Genomic DNA, 14,462 nt, shown 5'->3' on the forward strand with positions numbered 1-14,462 from the left:
TTTACAATAGCAACTGCTATTTGACAATGACCAATAAGTAATTTTGTTGCAATACTGTATACAATGTGAACAGAATCAGACATTGCTCCGTTGCCTCGAAGAAACATCTACAATTTGTATTTAAAAAGGATGCCCAACGTGGGGCTTGAACCCACGACCCTGAGATTAAGAGTCTTATGCTCTACCGACTGAGCTAGCCGGGCTGACTGGTGGCAGTTTCTTTCACTAAACAACTGAGCTATGAATTTGTCGTCTGAGAAAATAACAAAAGATTCCAAATATAATCCACTTGCTTGTTACATTTTAAAAAATTGTTTTAAACGTTACAATGTAAATGTTGACCCAGTAGCTACCATTAAATGTTTCAACCTCAGTGACTTTCTTTGATGCGCTATTAATTTTAGGCAACTTGCATTTATTTTTATTTTTTTCATTAAACTTGTACTTTTTATATAGGTATATAAATGACAATTGCTGTGGATAAACGCATCAGCCAAATCAATTAATATGACATGTAGTTTACTAGCTTGCTATTTATACATTTATAATATAAACATGTATTCATTTCTACATTTATTTATTTAAAAATATTTATTTCTAAATGTATTTATTCCTCTATGCATTTATTTAAATCATTTATTTATTTCTACCAAATAAATAATTCCTTTATTTATTTTTAATTAAACGAGGAACTACAATTTATCACAGATTTAGACAAGGAAGCTACATGCCACTCTTGTGTGCAATTCCATTCTTTGGTATCTACCCTAACAAACAGAAAACTAGAAATTTTCACAGGAAATCGAAGCTGGTCAGGCTTGGATGCAAGCTTAAAAAACAAAGGCATTTCAACAACTGCAGAGTGGCGCAGCGGGCTAAGGTCGTGTGCTGTGGCCATGTGTAATGTGTTTTCATTATGATAATAAAGCTACAGTTAATTGATATATATATATATATATATTTACCGAATGATGCAAATGTATTTGACTCTATTCACATCCCCTCACATTTAAAATCCTCCACAGGTTGGGTGCCTCTCAACTCAGATTAAGGTTGATACTGTATAAATGCAGAACCAATCTTTCCAGATGGATGAGACCATTCATTTTTCAATACATGTAATTCGATTTTTGTATTGGTATTATTTGTATTGAGGCAGGGAGGCTGCAGTTGTTTCTAAGCGACAATGAATCTGGTATAAAATTCTTAGGGTTCGTGTCATACGACTTTGTGTCATCAAAGCTGTTTCTGGTGACGTGCAGTGGATTATATTTAGAATCTTTTGTTCTGTCGTTCAGTATTTTCTCAAATAAGATGACAAATTTCGCCCGGCTAGCTCAGTCGGTAGAGCATGAGACTCTTAATCTCAGGGTCGTGGGTTCGAGCCCCACGTTGGGCGTCTTTTTTAAATACAAATTGAAGTTGTTTCTTCGAGGCAACGGATCAATGTCTGATTCTGTTCACATTGTATACAGTATTGCAACAAAATTACTTTTTGGTCATTGTCATAGCAATTGCTATTGTAAAATGCGTGCATCGTTTATAGCTATAACGATATTGAAATAAATAATCATACTTTTTTGGGTTGGCTTCAATCCGTTTCTTTTTTTACAGTTGTCATTACACCTTTCATGGAGCAACAGTTGGTATGTGCGTAATAAACCCAATCGGGCCTTGATACAATAGACAACCCTAGTCTGTGCTGATATAAATAATGCAGTTTTCTACTGTAACAAACGCAGCTTGTCAGGATTCTGTTATGGTGTTTCCGAGCTGTTGAACGTTTCTCATCACAGGTTTACTGGATTGACAAAAAAAGGCGATTGCCAAAAAGAATGCTGTCTCAAAACAGTACTCTTGACAAGCCGAAATAGCTCAGTTGGGAGAGTGTTAGGGTGAAGATTTAAAGGTCCCTGGTTCGATTCCGGGTTTCGGCAAATAGTAAGACTATTTTTGTTTTGTATTATTTTGAACTAAAAAACAGAGCACATTTTTTTCTTCAGTGTAATTGGAAGAAATAACAATTTATCGGAGTGCCATTTTCTAATGTGATTAAGAAATGCAAAAAGCATCGTCCCTGGGTGGGCTTGAACCACCAACCTTTCGGTTAACAGCTGAACGCGCTAACCGATTGCGCCACAGAGACCAACCTGTTAAACCACAAAGGCAAACGGGAGGGATTAGCAAGGCTAGATGCTGCAGAACGTGATCGAGGGAGCAGTATAAGCTAATGAACCGAAGTCAAATGCCTTTGTTGAAACTATCAGATTTGTACAAAGCAAGCACACGTGGGAAATATAAATACAATATCCTGTCTGCCAACATTCATAATAATGAATACATCTTTATTTCAGAATACGTAGCTATGTAACGGATCTTTTCAAAACACCCATACACAAAAACAAAACAGATATTTATTTCAACTGAAAAACTAACTTGCTTCATGGCTGCTGCTACAGCACTCGAGCACGTAGTGCCTAGCATGAGCGGACATAGCAAACGCCAAGAAAAAAAAAAAAAGATAATAATGTTCGTTTTAATAACACCATTTCAGCCCAGATGGGATTGTCAGGATGGCCGAGTGTTCTAAGGCGCCAGACTGTAATCTGTCACAAGTGTAATTTAATCTTTAGAATTTAGAATTTAATTATATCCTAATGTAACTATCACTGTTATCTTCTCTGTTATTGAATCGTATTTTGTCATACTTGTACTTGCTAGAACCGAAGTCATTGTATTTATCTTGCTCTTAATTGTATTAATACTTGTACTGTGATTCTAGAAATCTACTTTTGTTTACCAGTGTAAGTCGCCATGGATAAGGGCGTCTGCTAATAAATAAATAAATAAATAAATAATAACAACAACATTCATGGAAGAGTATATTACCTAATAGCATAAGTATTTTAGTCAAATTCTTGAAAATTTGATTTTTAAGGAAGCATGTTTTTAATGTCATGCTTTATTTTTGCATATCTTGGTAGCATAACAGAGACTAATGGGCGAATACCTTCTCCTTCCCACCCAGACAAAAGTCGATGTTCAATCTTGGTAATATCTTGGTAGTTTTGACCAATCATAGCCCGAGTCACTACCAAGAATTAACCAGAAAAGAGCCAATCAGATTTTGCAGAGCTACCAAGAATGAAGCAACCAAGAACTGAACTGAGCAACCAAGAACTCCAGAAAAATTGTACCTTCTTATACTGGATCATGCAAATACACAGGTACAGTGAACTTCTCCATGAGTACGGTGCTATGATTGAGAGGTTGGAGGCTGGCTCTGATCTGTCTATTGAATTGGAGGAAGATATATGGATTTGCTGACACCGAAGGGTTTCAGGATCTAACAGTTCCTACACTGGAGACAGAGAACCTTCCTGCAGCTTTCAGTCCAATTGCTCGTATCAAGCTGCGATGTAGCCTATGAGAATCGCTGGCACAACTCAAGGGGAATTAGCTCAAATGTTAGAGTGCTCCCTTAGCATATGAGAAGTAAAGGGATCGATGCCCACATTCTCCAAATAGTTTTAATGTATCTGCGTATTTAGTCCCAACGCATTATGGAGATAAAAGTGTGACAATTTTTTGTAACAGTTCAGTTTCAATCAAGGAGGCTGTGTGGTCCAGTGGTTAAAGAAACAGGCTTGTAACCAAAAGGTTCCTGGTTCAAATCCCACCTCAGCCACTGACTCATTGTGTGATCCTGAGCAAGTCACTTAACCTCCTTGTGCTCTGTCTTTCGGGTGAGACGTAATTGTAAGTGACTCTGCATCTGATGTATTGTTCACACACCTGTAAGTCTCTGTAAGTCGCCTTGGATAAAGGCGTCTGCTAAATAAACAAATAATAATCAAGTTCCAGTCTCTCTGTCATTAGCTTGCGCTACTCTGTTTGGTCAGGTAAAAAGGGCGTGACCAGAGCAGTATGGGCAATCCCGTTAGGTAGCTTGCATGTCAATCTCTCCTTCTTTTCTATTTATACACCCAGCACTGCTTCCGCCCTTCGTCTGTGTTTGTTTTTTTCTTGTTCGCTCCTTTCACTGCAGGCTATTTCTCTGCTCAGCGCTGGTAAGACAGTATCAGCTATTTTCCTACCAGCTCAGGTGATTCTTTTCATCATTCAGCTTTTGTATTTTTCTGCAGGAGCACCAACGTTAGTCTTTTCTGCTCCATCCAGTCTCCAGCCCAGCTACAGCGCCGTTCAAAGCGCAGCGTCATTCTCAGCTTGCTCTGCGTTTTCATCAGAAAGACTGTTCCAACGTCACCGCTGGACTGCAACTCTTTCACACCGGCGCCTCACAGACCATGGTTACCACGGCAACGCCTCATCGAGTGACTACTGGGAGTGGTAAGTTGCCATGGCGACCAGGCAGCTTTAACAGGCAATGTGAGTCTGTGCCTCACGACTGCAATCTTCTTGCTCCTGCTGCTGCGCTTTTGCAACATGAGAGCTTCAACTCGCCGAATTGTGACATCGAAATACTGCAGGCTCCTCTTCTAGACCTACGTTAACTTACTTATATCATCACGAACTGTTCTAAAGCAAATGTTTTATACATAAACAAGGATTTTAATCGCATTAACCAAATACATGCTACCCTACCTCACTGAAGTTAATAGTTTCAATTCCAATCACAACCTCCTAGATGGCAGCATAACACCACAAGCTCTACATAATTTAAGCTGATTTAAATCAACAGCTGATACCAAACTCTTGTCAGCTATCAATACCATTTTAATTTCCATTTTAAATCCGACTAGAATAGTGTTCCTAACACAGATTGCATTTTTGTTGTAAACAGACTACTTGTTAACGTCACTGAAAGATATTTTGTGTCCAAGCATGTTATTTAACTTGATTGTTTTAATATTTTAAATAACATATTACTTTCAAAAACATCTCCGTCGACCACTGGATCGTGGTCTCAGGCTGGGATGCGGACCATTGAGAACAGTATAAACGATCTATTACTAGACGCAGCTTACAGGAGAAATGCCCTCGTTTAACATGCTAGGATGATCGACTTCGGCATTCTCCAACTGCTGTTTACATTTTCTAACACGTTATGAGGAAGAACAATATTTTGTGTCCAAACATGTGTTATTTAATTTGATTGTTTTAATATTCCACATAACATATTACTTCGAAAAACATAATATATTTTTTTAATACAGTCCTATTTGAGTATTTAAAATATGGTTATATTCATATGCCAGCAACGGTGTGTTAATTTAACGAAGCGCCTAACGCCGCTCGGAACGTTCGCATTTTTAAATCCTAACGGTCTCTGCTCAGCTGAGTGGAATGTTCACGAGCCGGTTGCCTAGCAGCGTCTCCCCCTCCTTCTCTGCCCCGCCCTCTCGCCCTCTCTCGTTGCTCCAGCTAGGAGTTCAAATTTAGCTTCGTTATATTAGCGCAATTCTTTACTAACTTTTACAAATTAGCTTATTAGAGGCTTCGTGTTTTTAAGATGGTTCAGGTGCAGTCCGGCAGACTGACTGGAGCATCATTACAGTATACCGCACTGCGCTCGGCTTTGTGTGGCGGCTGATACACAAAATAATGAACGACTATTAAATAAATCACATGTATTGCTTTTTAATGCTAAATATGTATCTGGTATTCTAAGTATTATCTACAATTAATAATTCAGCTCTATTCATATTCAGAATGTAATACAGTATTAAAACTATCAAACTGACTGGAAACATGGAACACATTAATTGCGATCGATTCGATACCAATAGGATTACATAAGAGCTGTTGTGTATAGACAATGTCATAAACGCCGAAATGAACACGGACGGTCTTTATTAAGGGCTGACTTGTTTAGATGTTCGAGAGATCTAGGTGTACTGGACAAATCTACTGGATTTTTTCCAAATCGTAAGTGTACCGCCTGTGATAATACATTTAAAACTAAGAAAATGCACAAGCCATACAATGAAAAAAAAGAGTACAGTATCTTACAAGTGATTGTGCTTCAACTCATGTCATTTATGTGATTTCTTGTCCTAGCCATTTGCAATATGATGGCAAAACTACTAGACAGTTACAATTGCGCATTAATGAGCGAGCATAAAAGTTCAATTAGGAGAAAATATATTCATCCACCACTAGCTAGACATTTTGTAGATGCCAAACATTCCGTTTCAGATCTTAAATTCTGTGGCATACAAACATTTTCAAGATCGCAGTGGTGGTAATGTCACGGGTGACGAATGTGTTGATTATTATTTTATTCAGTATTATCACTTATGATTTTTGAATTAATTGGATTGGTTTTCCTTTTTTTGCACAGTTTGTTTATTTGAATTATTGTTTTATTTTTGAGCGTTAGATGCATTTTAATGTGTATTTGTTCACTTAACCATACGTCATCCACTCTCTGGTCCAGATCTCCTCCTAGGGCTCCTGTCCAGATGCCTGTTTGGGCAGCCCTCTCCATAGGGTGCTGCGCTTCAGCTGAAGGCCTCAGGAGAGATCCTGATATCCTGACATAAACCACGAACGCAAAGGTTCTTGTCAGTACCTCTTTTCAAATGTCTTCAATCACCAAGTTCCACAGTCCTCCCAGAGTGAGTCCCCGAAAAAAAATAACAAAACGAAACTGACACTGTCCGTGCACAAAAAAACCCCAACCACTCGCTGTCTAATCTCGTCCTCTTTATTTTCGTTTACTTCCCTCGGCTTCTCCCTCTTTCCTATTCCGGTATCTCCTAGTTCCATGCTCCCAGTCTCTTAGTTCCTCACTCTTTTTATACCTCAAAGCCCACCGTGGGTGTCTTCAAAGTGTGGGATCGGCAGCCTAAACAAAAAAAAAAAAGGTCAGCGGAACATCCTTCAAAGAAGTTCTTGAAAATTGTGAGTAGATAAAATGTCACTGATATAACTTTCTATAATTCCAAATAATCTTTTATAATCTTTCTGTATGGTTGCAATGGGTGGACGGGTGGTGTAATTAACTACATTCCACTTATATTTTACAGTCTGTTCTAGAAATTTTAAGGCAGTGTTGGGATGATTCATTATTCTGTAGTTGAATTGGCTGGTGGCACAAAATGGAGCACGGATCTAACAACAGCTGAAAAGATTCAAAATAGAATGAAAAAGTCAAATAGGTTGAATGGCTGTCTGTTGTTCTTGCCATTTCTTATTTTGTTATGTATAAATCTAAATGATCAATTATTGATAACCTTTTCAGGTTCACAAAAACTTGGCCTTCCAAAAAAGGGGCATATACTGGTCCTGGAAACTGACGGAACTGAGATTGATGATGACGAAATCTTATTGGAGATGCAATCAGAATCTTTAATAATACTGATGGAAGGAGAGAGCTGGATCCCACAGATACCCATAGAAGAACAAGTGAACATAACATCAATTGAGCAGAAGTCTGATTCCGAAAAAATAAATGAAATCATATCCCTTGACTCCGCAGCATACATGGAATCTTTTGCAAATCGGAGTAAGTACCTGTTTATGTTTATTTTTTTCTTGTTGCTCATCAGTTTAATTTTGTTGCACATTATTAAGATTGCACTCTTTATCAATGAATGTCAGCCTCAGACTTAATTATTTTTTGTTTTGTATTATTATTTGTTATTATACTCTACAGGATGTTCAACAGTGGATGATAGAACCCCTCTGCCTCCATTTTCTGACCTGGTGCATAGAAGTCTTCTGGCTGGCAATTCAAGAGGGATATGGCATAAAATGGTTGATGAAGCATCTAATTATTACCTGGCTAATTATCCCAGCCTAAGTGACAGGCCATTGGAAAAAAGCTGTATAGCAAATACCCATGCATTAAGCATGAAGGGAATGAACCATGGGTAAGATGGAATTCAAGTATGCAAAACAATACATTGGGAATTGAAGCTTGCCATTTCTTTCTGAAACTTGATGTATTCATTCACAATTATTGTTTTCACCTCTTGTTCTTTTGTAGTCCTTATTTTCTAAGTGCCTCAGTCAGAAGATGAGGCACATGAGGTGGTCTTTAAAAATGAAAAACCTGCCCATTGACTCCAGTTCGGCACCAATTATGGCAAAGAAAGCCCAGGTACCTACCATACAGAGGCGTGAAGAACGGCCCGATGAAGAATACGACCGCCATGTCGAAGAATTAAGAAAAGAATTTGACAAAAATAAGCCTGATGACAATCACATAGACATTCTTCTTAAAGAAACGTTTGGCAATCGTCGATTGTGGCTGACCACTCTTCCAGCTGGAAGATTTAAACCAATTGTTGAAGTTTACCCTTGTTTTGAATGGGGAAAATTTGTAAGTATCTGTTTATTTACTCATGTTATTGTAAAGTTATAGAGGGCATACTACAATTCACCTGCTTACAGTTAACTGCATTATTATTTTCCTTCTACAGTCTCATCAAACAGTCAATATTACTGATCACTAAAATAAAATTCAAATTGTGGTTGTGAATGTTGGATTAAAGGTTGCAATTTGCTTTAATCCAATCCAAGTACAGTTATTATGATGATGATATACAGAAACTCATTTTGTGACATTTATTTTACTTTATTTTTTATTCATTTTAAGTAAATATTTATTTTTAATGTAATGTCAACCATTTTCTAAAACTGTTATCTGACAGCATAGGTCCTGGGTTTATAAATTCTAGTTCAACATTCCTGCGTTGGAGGTATTTTTTTTTTTTTTTTTTTTTTTCAACTTCATACTTGTGCATGTGTTTTTCTATTAGGTAATGGGTGAATTTGCAATGGTCCTTGGAAGTACATGATTTGAAACATTGTGCAAAAGGGCTGAACAGGTTAGGACAGTCTCTGAGTTACTGATTGGATCCAAGAAAGAGGTGAGGAAATAAACGATCACAAAACACATTGTATTCTTGTGAATGACTTGTGGCTTTGCCAGCTGGAAACGCACGAAGGTAACAAACAAAAAGAACAACAAACCTCCTCCCTCTCCCCCTTCACACCCCGCCACTGTACAAAGCAATTACTTATACAAAGGTCATTACCCCCACCCCATTTTTCTTTTCAGGGAGATCTCAGAATGCTACCTGTAATTCAGCTCATTGAAGAAAAAACTAAATTTGATGAAGGAAAGGGGAAAAAGTCAGTTTCGGTCATCACTGTATATGAGGTAATTATACTAAATAACATTAATCAAAATGTTTGGGAGTGGGGGGGCACCCATTGACTCGGCTTCAAACAAGATGTCCTCTTACTGTCATTCAAGCATAATTATATTGACTTATATAATGCTAACAATTGACACAGTAAATTTAAAATTAAATTAAATGTATCTAACAAAGTACAATAAAAATGTTATATTTTATATATTTATATTATTTTGTCATCATTTCATTATGTTATATTTTTCAGGATATATCTACAAGTAAACTTGACAAGTACTTGAAAACCACACAAGAAGAACCACCACATCTTGTTCTTTGTGTTGCAAAGAATACCCTCCAGGAAGCTGTAATAGTAGGAGATACTGTTGCGATATTTTGCCAAGCAAAAACTGTATTAGATGCTGTGCTTGTTCTCCTGGGAATGTACTATGCCTTCCACCTGCAGTACCCCAAAGTTTATTCGCAGGTGCTTGGATTCCTGCAGCAATATATATTGGGAGACCCATTTACTGGATGAAAATCCCATGAATACAGATTTTTTGCAAAAGGGTTCAACGATTAAATTAGTGAATTACAACAATAACATTCTTACATAATTGTAAATATCTGTAAACAAATTAAATAATTATTTGTTAAAACTGAATTTCATGATAAGGTAGTATGTTTTTATTGTCTATTTAAATAATTTGTTTGAGGGAGTGGACATACACAGTATTCTATTTGATGTTTTAGATGTTTTAAATACAATCATATATATTGTAGCGATCTCGGTTCCCGCAGGCAGGCGCATCACACAGGGCGAGGCAATCCACACACAGCCAGAGGGCAGGCGCGAACCAGGGATCTCTTGCACTAAAGCATAGCGCCGATACCGCTGTACAAAAGAGCCGGCTCCTTTGCAAGGAGCGTATATCGGGCTCATGTCTCTGTGTGTGATTACGTCACCTACCAGCCCTATTGCTGCCTTCCACCATGCACGCTACAATATGTATATAGGTGTAACAGATTTTATTCTTCAAATTGTAAATATTTATTACAATTCAAATACGTGTTACTATTGCAATAGATTTTTTGTTTAAAAAAGTTTTTGGCTTAACTTTGAAATATGCAATAAATAAAAGTAAGTTGTTTAATTTGTGTCTTTTTGTATTGTAAAAATAAGAAAGCATTTACGTGTTTAGATCTTAAACACCTGTAGATTTGTAAACGTGTTCAGGTGTTTAAAAAGTGTTAGAGCGAATAAACATGTTCACGTGTTTATTACTTAAACACCTTAACGCGTTTATATTCTAAACATGTTTATAAAGTAAACGCCTTGGCGCGTTTAAAAAGTGTTACAGATAAGTGTTTATGAATGTTCCAAACTTACACATGGTTTTAGAGTGTAGCTACTGTTGCATGTAAATGAGTTTGATAATCACCTTCCATATGGTCTAGCGGTTAGGATTCCTGGTTTTCACCCAGGCGGCCCGGGTTCGACTCCCGGTATGGGAACGTCTTTGTTTTTGTCATTTTGTTACAGAACTGTGGTCATGTGTAATGTGTTTTCATTATGATAATAAAGCTACAGTTATAAAATAAAAAAGAATTAAAAAAAACCTACAGTTACTTGAGGTATATATATATATATATATATATATATATATATATATATATATATATATATATATATATATATATATAATTTACAGAATGGTACAAATGTATTTGACTCTATTCACATTCCCATCGCAGTTTGTTTTTAGATTATATTAGTCCCTGGTCAAGACAAAGTCTCTCAGGGGTTGGCTTATCATTAGATTGCCGATGTAAGGTCTCTGGTCCCATCGTATAAGCAAGATAGTTTATTCACAAATAAATACATACACTTTTATTTATGTTTCTGTTGGTAAATTAACACATTATCGCATGCTTTCATGTCACACTGTGCACTCTAACATTGCATCACAAGCAAACAGTACACCAGGACTTCGTGGCGCAACGGTAGCGCGTCTGACTCCAGATCAGAAGGTTGCGTGTTCAAATCACGTCGAGGTCAAAACCGTCTTTATATCTATTCCACTCTATATCATTTTTTAGCGTGTTTGAATTTGAAATCCGGACATTTATTTATACAATTTAGCCCACACAACATGTTGATTATATAGCGACAAACAAATGACTTCCTGGGGGGGCAGTTCAGTTTCAATCAAGTTCCAGTCTCTCTGCCATTATCTTGCGCTGCTGTGTTTGGTCAGGTAAAAAGGGCGTGACCAGAGCGGTATGGGCAATCCCGTTAGGTAGCTTGCATGTCAATCTCTCCTTCTTTTCTATTTATACACCCAGCACTGCTTCCGCCCTTCGTCTGTGTTTGTTTCTATTCTTTTCATCATTCAGCTTTTCTATTTTTTTGTTTAGTCTTTTCTGCTCCATCCAGTCTCCAGCGCAGCTACAGCGCCGTTCAAAGCGCAGCGTCATTCTCAGCTTGCTCTGCGTTTTCATCAGAAAGACTGTTCCGACGTCACCGCTGCACTGCAACTCTTTCACACCGGCGCCTCACAGACCATGGTTACCACGGCAACGCCTCATCGAGTGAACAGTGGGAACAATAGTATTGTGGTTTACTACAGAATATCCCACCCATCGTTGGTGTTCAAACAAAGCAGAGTGTTACATTGGGAAAGGGCCGTACCTGTCAGTAAGTATTTTAAATTCATTTGGGAAGGTTTAAGATTGTGAAGAAGTTTAAATATGCTGCGTATTTGCGCATTGGGAACTTTGCATAATGACGTTTTTATTAATGCCACTTTCTTACGGACAGTAGTCAGGGTGATGATACAAGACCAGAGCCAATAAACCTGTTATTTGCTTGTCCTTTCACTACCATATTCTATCGTTCTTGCTCAGAATACGCGTGAATCCTGAAAACATCTTGTTAATATTTAAACAAAGCCAGCAGTCACTTTATTGATCACCCTGTGGATTGGAATACAGATGATTGTGTTAAAGATGTTAATAGACTTTCAATGTACACGTTTTAGAGCTCAGCGTTTGTTGAGGCAGTTCAAGCGCTGCATTTTCAGGCAGCCAGTTCCACTGTTTGCCTTTTGGACTTACTCTGGAAGGAATACAAAAAGAAAAAAAAACATTTGTTGAGAACCGCATTTGGGAGAAAACTTAACAGTTTTGAAACACATTTGTAAAGACATCGGATTCTATTATGGTGTAGCCGAGCTGTTGAACGTTTCTCATTACAGGTTTACTGGATTGCCAAAAAGAATGCTATCTCGAAACATCAGTCTTGTCAAGCCGAAATAGCTCAGTTGGGAGAGCGTTAGACTGAAGATCTAAAGGTCCCTGGTTCGATCCCGGGTTTCGGCAAACAACAAGACGATATTTGTTTTGTATTATTTTGAAATAAAAAAAACAGAGCACATTTATTCTTCAGCGTAACTGGATGAAATAACAGCATATCAGAGTGCCATTTTCTAATGTGATTAAGAAATGCAAAAACCATCGTCTCTGGGTGGGCTTGAACCACCAACCTTTGTGCCGATTGCGCCACAGAGACCAACCTATTAAGCCGCCAAAGCATACGGCAGTGAAACGTAGCTTGTCAGGATGGCCGAGTGGTCTAAGGCGCCAGACTCAAGGACTTTGTCTTTCCAAAGAATTTTGTGTTCTGGTCTCTGAATGGAGGCGTGGGTTCAAATCCCACTTCTCTGGCAGTTCAATTTTACGTATTTTTAAAAATAATACATTTCTTTATTTTACTATAAAAGATTGTTTTAAGGAAATCAACAGCTGATACCAAACTCTTGTCAGCACTCAATACCATTTTAATTTCCATTTTAAATCGGACTAAAATAGTGTTCCTAACACAGATTGTATTTTTGTTGTAAACAGACTACTTGTTAAAGTCACTGAAAAATATTTTGTGTCCAAACATGTGTTATTTAACTTGATAGGTACTACAAAAAACATAACGGTGACGGTACAATGGCAGAGTAAAGTTCAGCAGCACCGAGCACCTCAGGGATTTCTGTAAAATCCTTTTACACAAAAAGAGCAGAGCAGGTACAAAATATATTCAAAGAAAGTCATGTTTAGGGAATAATATGGTATATGTTTTGTTCTAATAGTCACTATTTTTTTCAGTTTATGTTAAACCATATGTCCACTTAAGTGGACGTCATGCACTATTAAGATTCATAATGCACATTAGGCCTATGTTGTTCTATAGGCCTATGCTAAATACTTTTTGTCCTATAAGAGCTATATATTGCAGTGTGGTCCATAAATAGGATCATTTGAATCATTTTATCTTCTCTCAACTGTTTTTTAATTGAGAATGAATTTTCTGAATCATTATTATTCTCAGCAGCTGTGTGGTAGTAGTAACAGTTTTATTAGTAGTATTGTTATTTTCTTAGCCAGACATCAAGAGCATCGAGCTCCAGGGTAGTAGAGGAGATTCCATCACAATCAAGTGATAGTGATGATGGTGAATGGCAGCCAGACACGAGGGGAGAGGAAGCAGGGAGCCCACGTAGCAGCAGAGAAATCTATAAAAACATAAACTTTTTATGTTTTTATAGGCCCTGAAGACTAATAAAAACCATTTGAAAAAAATCTTGTTTAAGGTTACCATAATTCATGCATGAGAGGGCTAGGGTTGTCTATTGTATCAAGGGCCAATTGATGATATTACAAAACATCGAGTTTACTATCCGCGCATTTCTACAGCTCTCTCTCTCTCTTTTTCTCTTGTGGTCACAGAGTGTAGTGCAGTCTGTGCTGCTGGGCTGTGGAATTACTCTCTCCCTCTTGTGGTCACAGAGTGTAGTGCAGTCTGTGTTGCTGGACTGTGGAATTGCAACAGAAATCCCTTCCCATGCTGGTGGAATGACATGCTGTAACCTCTATGCTGACACACACTGATGTGAGTCTGCAGGAATAACTGGGGTGTGGGACAGACAGCTTACAGCAACTCTCAGAGAGGAGAGCAAGGGGAGAATCATTGTGTTTAAAATGCTGGCCTGCTAAAGGGACATTTTAACATTCTTTAATATTCACTGATAGGGGTGGAAGTTGCAGATGTTGAGATATCAGAGTCAGTGTTTCCCAGCATGCATCACAGTGAGCAGCTCCTTCCTCCAGACACAGACCACACTGTAGTGTTTAGATGACTGGGTGTGAGGAGCCTTGTGTTAACAATGGGAGAACTGGGCTGACTGGGGAGGTAACTGCTGCCTATTTCAATTGTCTTCTTACTGTGTTATTACATTATGGACAGCAGTGGTGCTCTGGCTCCCTCTTGTGGTCAGTGTGAATGATGGCAGTGTGTGCAGCTTG

The 14,462-nt window shown here is 37.9% G+C and overlaps 7 non-coding genes across 7 annotated transcripts; 5 read left to right on the plus strand and 2 right to left on the minus strand.

Annotated features, from left to right (window-relative positions):
* Positions 1-130: 130 nt before the first annotated feature.
* Positions 131-203, minus strand: trnak-cuu (transfer RNA lysine (anticodon CUU)). The gene has a single exon. It is a non-coding gene; the product is annotated as a tRNA-Lys (tRNA).
* Positions 204-1,326: 1,123 nt separating this feature from the next.
* trnak-cuu (transfer RNA lysine (anticodon CUU)) lies at positions 1,327-1,399 on the plus strand. The gene has a single exon. It is a non-coding gene; the product is annotated as a tRNA-Lys (tRNA).
* Positions 1,400-2,072: 673 nt separating this feature from the next.
* Positions 2,073-2,146, minus strand: trnan-guu (transfer RNA asparagine (anticodon GUU)). Its single transcript has one exon. It is a non-coding gene; the product is annotated as a tRNA-Asn (tRNA).
* An 8,404-nt stretch (positions 2,147-10,550) lies between these two features.
* Positions 10,551-10,622, plus strand: trnae-uuc (transfer RNA glutamic acid (anticodon UUC)). Its single transcript has one exon. It is a non-coding gene; the product is annotated as a tRNA-Glu (tRNA).
* Positions 10,623-11,094: 472 nt separating this feature from the next.
* trnaw-cca (transfer RNA tryptophan (anticodon CCA)) lies at positions 11,095-11,166 on the plus strand. The gene has a single exon. It is a non-coding gene; the product is annotated as a tRNA-Trp (tRNA).
* A 1,249-nt stretch (positions 11,167-12,415) lies between these two features.
* Positions 12,416-12,488, plus strand: trnaf-gaa (transfer RNA phenylalanine (anticodon GAA)). The gene has a single exon. It is a non-coding gene; the product is annotated as a tRNA-Phe (tRNA).
* A 234-nt stretch (positions 12,489-12,722) lies between these two features.
* On the plus strand, positions 12,723-12,835 carry trnal-caa (transfer RNA leucine (anticodon CAA)). The gene is made up of 2 exons: positions 12,723-12,760; positions 12,788-12,835. It is a non-coding gene; the product is annotated as a tRNA-Leu (tRNA).
* Positions 12,836-14,462: the final 1,627 nt, after the last annotated feature.

Source organism: Acipenser ruthenus, chromosome 32 (assembly GCF_902713425.1).
Source record: "Acipenser ruthenus chromosome 32, fAciRut3.2 maternal haplotype, whole genome shotgun sequence".
Classification (NCBI taxonomy): Eukaryota; Metazoa; Chordata; class Actinopteri; order Acipenseriformes; family Acipenseridae; genus Acipenser; species Acipenser ruthenus.